Below are 9,373 nucleotides of genomic sequence, written 5' to 3'. Positions count from 1 at the left end.
AAGCCAGGAGCCACCAACTTCTTCTGGGTCCCACGCAGGTGCAGGTGCCCAAGCACTTGGGCCATCTTCATACTGCTTTCCCAGGCCATACCATAGCAAGGAGCTGGATCGGAAGTGGATCAGCCGGGACTCGAACTGGCGCCCATATGGGATGCCGGTGCTTCAGGCCAGGGCATTAACCCACTGCGCCACAGTGCCGGCCCCCAACCCTTGTACTTCTTATTGGCCTTTTCCTTCACTGTCTCCCTATGAGGTCTCTTAATAGTCTATCTCAATATTTTAATTTGTTTGCTAAGTTTCTCTACAACCTTCCCCAACCTACCTTTCCATATTAATAATCAACTACTCTCATGCAAGTTTGAAAATTTGATTAAAAACACATTTAATTGTCCTCTTTTCACTTAGGTATGGAAACCTAGAAAGATCACCTTCACCCATAGGAGGTAACATGAAAAATTGGGATTTTTTTTTTCATTCCATAAGAAAACTGAAGTCTTAAAGCAACTTACTTAACTCAAAATCTAGGAAAAGGCAAGAGTGTCCAAGGAAATTTAGGATGTATGAACTTGTTTATCTGAGATAGATGTCAAACACTGGGCATCTACTATAACAGCACTAAGAATTAAGCTAAATTCGTTAACAAAATGTTCACATCTACGTGTGATGTAATAAAAATAGGTAGCACCTTCTTCAGGCACTGACCTAGAGGGTTCCCAGGGTTGTTCTCCATGGACCCTGCTAGTTGGGGCAGTAGGCTAGGAACAGTAAGAGCACTGAGACAGTCGATAATGTTACAGGACTGGAAAACAAGGAAAGCAGCAACTGGAGGAGAGCCATGAAGCCCTATCCAGGTGTTTCTACCCTGTATAATTGGAACAGAATCTTTAAACATTTCATCTGTGGAAGGGCCTCGTAGCCTAAATGCTCCTTTAGCACAATTAAAGATATCACAGTTGGTGAGAAGGAAGAAAAAGAGAAAACCTAGCTCTGGTGAAGTCTTGGGTCCAAAATAGTAGAAGTTTCCTGTGGCTGGAGCAAGGAAAAAATAACCAGAAAGTCTCTACCTCTCAGACCCAGGGACCCAAAACTCCAAAACAAAAGAGAGCACCACTCAGCTCCCACAACTCAGTTAATAACTGGTGGTTACCAGCAACAAACACTTGAAACACACAAACGAGAGCTTCTCAGAGAGATGAAAACAGGGGAAGACGTGAAGCCGAGATTGGAGCTGACAAACCACTCACCACAGCAACTACAGACTAATAGAGGGATCTGAATTCTGTGCGAACATGAGAGTAGCCTCCTAGCAACAAAACACACAGTCATCCAAACCCACGACTAAAGTGACTCAAACTACAAAAGGCATGCAAAAGTAAATAACATCCATTCTGAGGCATAAATATTATTTACCTCAGTCTCTTCTGTCCTGCAAAACATTGAACAAATGTTATGAGATATGCATACTGGGGGGAAAACACCATCAGAAGACAAAACAATCCACCAAATCAGATCCAGATGTGAAGTAGGTATGGGAACTAGTAAAAAGGTATTTTTCAAATAAATGTAATTAATAGGTTAAAGCTGTAATGGGAAAAGTGAATGGCAGTAATCAAATGAGTGATGTCAGAAAATATAGAAAATACAATAAAGCATCAATTTGAAATTGCTATAAATTTAAAAAATAAGTTGCAGAAATAAAGAATGCCTACAATTGAACCAGTAAGCTCACACAACAAAAATTAGTAAACACAAAAATAAACTGAGATTACCAAAATTTACACACAGGAGTAAAAAGAATAATGAGGAAAACAGCAAAAACACCCAAGGTAAATGGGACAATATACATCAGATTAACATAATGCAAGTAGAATCCTAAATAAAGAAGAGAGAAAAGACAAGAAATAAAAAAAAATTAGCGATCCTGTGTTTGAGAATTTAAGAAAATTACTGAAAGACCTCTGACAGATTCCTGAATCTCAAAGAACACCACTTAGGAGAGGAAGAGGAGAAAATCTATACACTTCTGAAAATGAAAAACACAGAAAATTGTAAAGTCAACCAGAAAGAAAACACATATTAATAAAGACCAAGAAAAGAAATGACATTTCTTGTCAGAAACCATGCAATATAGAATATAATAAAGTTATTTTTAAATGCAAAAGAAATAAAACAAAGCAGATGTAAAAATTCATTGCAAGTAGTTTTCAAAAGTGGCTTAGTGGGTAAAGCCCACTAAAGCAGTGCTGGCATCCTATATGGGCGCCAGTTCAAGTCCCAGCTGCTCCACTTCCGATCCAGCTCTCTGCTATGGCCTGGGAAAGCAGTAGGAGATGGCCTAAGCCCTTGGGCCCCTGCACCTGTGTGGGAGACCTGGAAGAAGCTCTTGGCTCCTGGCTTCAGATCGGCACAGTCCTGGCCATTGCAGCCAACTGGGGAGTGAACCAGCAGATGGAAGATCTCTCTCTGCCTTTCCTTCTCTCTCTGTGTAACTCTAATTTTCAAATAAATAAACAAATCTTTAAAATAAATAAGTAAAGTGTATTTATTCTATAAAAAAGTGTGTGTATTTATATATATGAGTGAATATTTTTCAGCATTGAATGTAAGTATTTTACATAAATACTGATTTAGTATTTTGAAAACATTTTGTTAAATTACATAAGGAAGTCAGAAAGGAAGATATATTTTATGATTTCCTTAATATGAAATGGTCAAAATTGACAAATGCCTATGGATAGGAGATTGTAAATGGACAGAATGATGAAAGTGCTCTAAAATTAAATTATTTGATGGTTAAATAACTATAAATATTAAAAACACATTGTATTGCACACTGTACATGTGTAAATTATGTGACATGTGAATTATAACACAATAAATCAACAAAACTTTTTAAACAGTTTAGACATGCTTATTTTTAAACATACCTTTGAGAAAAGAGTAAGTGACTATTATCAGCAGACATGCATTACAAAACAGGTTTAAGAAAATATTCAAGTACAACGAATAAGATACTAGGTAGAAATTTACACAATGAAATGAAGAGTGCAGTAAGTGATATAAATGACAGAAAAATAAAATTCACTTATTATATCTTTAATTGTTTTAAAACTAACTCACTGCCTATAGAAAAATAACACCAATGTACTTTGTATTTCTTGCACATTTAAAAAAATTTATGATAAATAGCACAGATGATGGAAGGAATTGGGACAAAAGATACACATATACGCAAAGTTTCTTTACCAATTGCATGAATTCAGTGATATAGAACGCTCAGAAAAAGCAGATTTATTACTCGCTGACAGACAGCAAGGATAAACAGAAGCCTGGGATCCATAACAAACCCATCCTCCACTCTCAGGAAAGCTGCACAGGGTGGATAGAGTCTTCCTGAGCATGTTCCACCTTGCTCCACAGCTGAGGGACTGCAAAAGCCCCATGTCCTGGGTTACATCCCTGAGTCAAGTTTAGACAGGTAGGGCCACACATGAAGTAACAACTAATAGAATTGAAAGAGAAAATAGACAAACTCTCAGTTATATTTGGAGATTTTTAAAAAATATATTTATTTATTTTACTTGAAAGTCAGAGTTACATAGAGAGAGAGAGAGAAAGAGAGAGAGAGAGAGTCTTCCATCAAATGGTTCACTCCCCAGTTGGCTGCAATGGCTGGAGCTGCACTGATCTGAAGCCAGGAGCCAGGAGCTTCTTCCAGGACTCCCATGTGTGTCCAGGGGCCCAAGAGTTTAGGCCACCTTTCACTGCTTTCCCAGGCCATAGCTGAGAGCTGGATCAAAAGTGGAGCAGCCGGGACTTGAACCAGCACCCATATGGGATGCCAGCACTGCAGGCGGCAGCTTTACCCGCAACACCACAGTGCTGGCCCCACATTTGGAGATTTTTTAGACTCCTCATCCAGCATTTAACATGAGAAGCAGAAAGAGATTGAATAGGGATCATGAACATGTAATCACCACCATCAAACTATTTGGCTTTTCCGTCTCTCCACCTAATCACATCTGAATACACACTCTTTTCAAGGGCTCATAAAATATTCAGCAAAACAGAATCTATCCACTTTTTTGACGTTAAATGTACTTCATTATTTATTTATATGTTTAAGCTCTCACACTAAGTTTTTATAATACTGACAAATTTTTTCTGCCACAGAGCAATAATCACACATTCTCAGACAGCATAAATATATGGTTGAGGGGGCTGGCGCTGTGGCATAGCAGGTAAAGCCGCTGCCTACAGTGCCTGCATCCCATACAGGCATGGGTTGGAGACCTGGCTGTTCGTCTGATCTAGCTCTATGCCATGGCCTGGGGAAGTGGTAGAAGATGCCCCAAGTGCTTGGGCCTCTACATGCACGTGGGAGACTGGGAAGAAACTCCTGGCTCCTGGCTTCAGATTAGCCCAGATCCAGTCATTGCAGCCATTTGAGGAGTGAACCAATGGATAGAAGACATCTTTCTCTCTGCCTCTGCCTCTCTGTAACTCTCCCTTTTAAATAAAATGGTTGAACTAACATTAACACACATCACCATTTTATCAGTTATATACTAAAGCCAATTATCAAGTATTCAAATATTGTTACACAGCTCAAAAGGCATGTAAAAATTAACTGTCAATTCATTAGCAGAAACATTTCTTTTTTTTGCAAAAGTTTGGGAAGAAAATAAAATGACAATTCAAATAATAAAAGGTGCTGAACAGCATTTTTATGGACTACAACCTTTTATTTTAGTTTTATTTATTTTGAAAATCAGAGTTACACACACACACAGAGAGAGAGAGAGAGAGAGAGAGAGAGAGAGAGAGAGAGAGAAATCTTCCATGCACTGGTTCATCTCCACAGGGTCACAATAGCCTGGTCTGGCCCAGGCTGAAGTCAGGAACTTCCGTCCAGGGTGGCAAGGGCCCAAGCACTAAGACCATCTTCCACTGCTTTCTCAGGTGCATTAGCAGGGAGCTGGATTGGAAGTGGAGCAGCTGGGACTTGAATCAGCACCCATATGGGATTCTGGTGTCACGGGCTATAGCTTAACTCAATACATCATAACACCAGCCTTGGTAAGTAACATTTTCTTGATAGGTGAGGAAAAAATAATAAGGATTTCAGAAATTTTATGATTAAAAATAGTTTTAAGCTGCAATAACAAAGCATCTCTACTTCTTAAAAATATTTATTAGAGCCGGCGCCACGGCTCACTAGGCTAATCCTCCGCCTGCGGTGCTGGCACTCCGGGTTCTAGTCTCAATTGGGGTGCTGGGGTTCTGTCCCGGTTGCCCCTCTTCCAGTCTAGCTCTCTGCTGTGGCCTGGGAGTGGAGTGGAGGATGGCCCAAGTGCGTGGCTCCCTGCACCTGCGTGGGAGACCAGGAGAAAGCACCTGGCTTCTGGCTTCAGATCGGCTCAGTGCACTGGCTGTAGCAGCCATTTGGGGGGTGAACCAACGGAAGGAAAACCTTTCTCTCTGTCTCTCTCTCTCTCTCTTTCTGTCTTAGTCTGCCTGTCAATAAAAAAAAAAATTACTAGTTAAAGAGCGTATTCTACACGTTCTTCACAAGAAAAGAGAACATTTTATTAAAAATATTTAACATCCGCCTTACTCTTTTTTCAGGCACCTCAGAATTAGCTGTAAGATTTTTTTGTCTGAGACATTAAAGATGTGCTTCTGTACAATGTACATTTTCAAAATGGAGGTTATCTAGTAACAGTATAGATGTATAGAAATACATTAAATAATGCTAAGACTTGGTAAGGAAAGAAGTCTGGTTAAGCAGACCTGATGTATGCTGGAATGAATGTGAAAGATGCAAACATAAAGTGAGCAGGCAAATAACTGTATGGTTCCTATTTTCAATGTTTGAAATGACTGAAGAATAAACTGCATAAAGTCTACAGTGTTCATAGTTCCTGTGATTTTATTTCAGTATGATACTAAATAAATACAAGCATTGTACTAGGTATTTGAGCACCTAATCTTTCTAAATTTCTTAATTATTGATAAGATTCTAACAAGGGAAAGGATTTAAGATACAACTCAACACTGCATGATTTCAGGAAATGCGAATGCGCACGAATGATAAGCCTATTTTGAATGCTAAACAAAAATCTTTTGCTAAATGTCCAAATAGATTGGTTACAACCTCTAGAGGACTCAGTTCTGTGAAACTTGTGGTCTGGTAAAATGCTCTTCAGTATTCCTTAGGAAGCTTAGTTAGACTTATTCACTAAGCTAACTTGTTGCTAATATGTGTGACAAATTAGATCCTGTCTCAGGTTCTACTTCCAAGGCAATACCAAGAGGCACTCAGGTTTGATTCAACCTAACAGTTGTTGCTGGAGTCTTTGAAGCGCAGCCACATCTTAGGATGATATTTTGTCACAAAAATGAAGTTGTTTGCTGTTAAAAGTTCCATGTGGAGTCAGCGCTGTGTCATAGCAGGTAAAGCCGACACCTGTAGTGCCAGCATCCCATATGAGTTCCATTTCAAGTCATGGCTGCTCCATATCAGATCCAGCTCTCTGCTATGGCCTTGGAAAGCAGTGGAAGATGGCCCAAGTCCTTGGGCCCCTGCATCCATGTGAGAGACCTGGAAGATGCCCCAGGCTCCCAGCTTCAGATCAGCTCAGCTTTGGCCTTTGCAGTCATTTGGAGAGTGAACCAATGGATGGAAGACTGATTCTCTCTCTCTCTCTCTCTCTCTCTCTGCCTCTGTAACTCTGCCTTTCAAGTAAATAAATCTAAAAAGAAAGTTCCATGCCACTTTTGTTTGTGAAATGTATTGCATCTCTATATTTCATTCTACCTTCAATGAATGTTAGACCAACATGCAGCAGGGCTCTACAAAGGCCTGCAAAACAATGAAGAGCAATACAACAACCAGGTTCTTCAGGAAACTTAACTTTTAGAAGACTCAACCAATCATAAAAAATTTGGCTGGACAGTGGTGCACCATCAGTCACCAAAGGCCGATCAAGAACACGGTGCCTTCATTCTCCACAAGAGTATTGTCACAAGTCGCTTCACATACTCTTACTGGTGTGCTAACTTCACATTTCTTAAGTTCCTCAATACATTTGCTTAATATTATGTTGGTTGGATTATGGATAATAAGAAATCTCATGATTGTATGTGACTTCCACAGGAGCTGGGCAGTTCATTTAAGCCATTTTAATTTACTTAAAAAACATTGAATAGGGTTATGAAAGAATTTTTAAATTATTTCAAATTTAGACAAATAAACTGATGTTTACTTCACTATCCCCCACGTGCAATTCTCAGCTCTTTGAGTGTGAAGCTGGGAGTCGTGGGAAACAAAATGAACCTCCTCACAAGAAGCAGAACTCTCAATCCACTAATACTGAGGCAATGGAAAGGAAGTGCACTGAGGTTTACCATCCAGGTCAGAACTCTTGTAAAGTGCTTTGTGGATTCAGTCCAACACTTCTGTGTCCAGGTTAACCTCTCTTATGGGGCTTCTTGCTGGAGCAGCAATGAATTTCTACGGCTGATTGTCTGCATAGAGGTAATGCTGCGCCTGGCAGTATTCTCCACACCCTTCAGGAATGGCCTGCGTGACCAAGAGCACCACAGAACTGAGGGTTATGTTTACTCGTGGAAGACTGTGACCTAACTATAAACCCAGTCCCAAGGCTGTGGCGACACAGGTGGTAGTGACACTTACAGGACAGGGGGGCCGTGGTGGTGGTTGCAGGACAGCAGCAGCAATCCAGGTGGCAGCGAGGGCTGCAGACTCTACCTACACTATATTCATGACCTTAAAATTAACAACATATTTAGAATAATTAAACTCAAACAAAATATGTTCCCAAAATACCAAAAATTAAACTAGAAATTTAAAAATCAATGTTTGGAATATCCACAAGAAGTTGGGAAAAATACAATTCTTAAATCGTAAAGAAAAGAGAAAATCGCATAGTAAATTACAAATATGTCAAGCTAAGTTAAAATGAAAACACAACATATTGAAATCTGTGAGGTGAAGTTAAAGTAATATTTAAAGGGATATTTATGATATGACATTAATCAGTATATTTTAAAAGACAACACACTCATAATCTTGGCATCTACTTTTATAGACTAAAAGGGGAAAATAAAATAAACTCAAATCAAGTGAAGGCAGGAAATAAAAGAGTAGAAATAAATAATGCTGAGAGTAGAAAAAAGGAAAATTAATGTAACCAAAACTAGTTCTTTAGGTTAAAAAAATTAATAAAATTGACAGTACTCTAACCAGATTGACCCAAGAGGGAGAGGGGAAAGGATGGAGTAAAAGACAAATAGAAAGAGGGGTTACAAATATTATTACTGAAAGATAAAGCTCAACTACAAATGCTATAGATAAGAAAATACTACAGGATTAGTCAATACAATAAAAAATATCCTGGCAAAAATTCAACAGCATAATTGAATTGGGCAAATTCATTATGCTGAGTGAAATAAGCCAGTCCCAAAGGGACAAATACCATATGTTCTCCCTGATCGGTGACAACTAACTGAGCACCAAAAAGGAAACCTGTTAAAGTGAAATGAACACTATGAGAAATGGTGACTTGATCAGCCCTTGCCCTGACTGTTGATGAACAACTTAATACGTTATCCCTCTTAGTATTTTTTTGTTTGTTCTACTTAATACTTTTGGTTGAATACTGTAATCAATACACAGTTATTCTCAAGTGTTGAAACTTAACTGAAAAGTGATTGCTGTTAAATATAAGAGTGGGAATAAGAGAGGGAAGAGATGTGCAATTCGGGACATGCTCAAGATGACTTACCTCAAATGGTAGAGTTAGAAACATACCAGGGAATTCCAATTCAATACCATCAAGGTGGCATGTACCAATGCCATCTCATTAGTCCCAGTGATCAATTTCTGTTCACAATTGATCATAATGATAGGACTAAGAACCAAAGGGATCACATAAACAAGAATAGTGTCTGCAAATACTAGCTGATAGAATAAAAAAGGGAGAGAATGAACCAACATGGGAAGCAAGATACTCAGCAGACCCATAGAATGGCAGATGTCCTAAACAGCACTCTGGCCTCAGAATCAACCCTTAAGGCACGCGGATCTGGCTGAAAAGCCCATGAGAATATTACAGGCATGAAAAGCCAAAACACTCTGGTAAAAAAAAAAAAAAAAAAAAAAAAAAAAAAAAAAAAAAAACCAAACACCACACACAAATGAAAGACCTCCACGAGTGAGATCCCAGTGGAAAGAACAGGTCATAAGAGAAGGAGGTACCTTTCTCCTAAGGGAGGAGAGAACTTCCACTTTGACTAGGACCTTGTCTAAATATGATCATAGTTGGTGAACTCAGAAGGCTTCCATAGC

At 39.1% G+C, this 9,373-nt stretch overlaps 1 pseudogene; it reads right to left on the bottom strand.

Annotated features, from left to right (window-relative positions):
• Window positions 1–622: 622 nt before the first annotated feature.
• LOC149125478 (protein tyrosine phosphatase type IVA 1-like) lies at window positions 623–7,184 on the bottom strand (annotated as a pseudogene).
• Window positions 7,185–9,373: the final 2,189 nt, after the last annotated feature.

This window comes from Oryctolagus cuniculus, chromosome 7 (assembly GCF_051225735.1).
Source record: "Oryctolagus cuniculus isolate XC-2025 breed Fujian yellow rabbit chromosome 7, ASM5122573v1, whole genome shotgun sequence".
Lineage (NCBI taxonomy): Eukaryota > Metazoa > Chordata > Mammalia > Lagomorpha > Leporidae > Oryctolagus > Oryctolagus cuniculus.
This window is presented reverse-complemented; position numbering and strand designations above follow the sequence as displayed.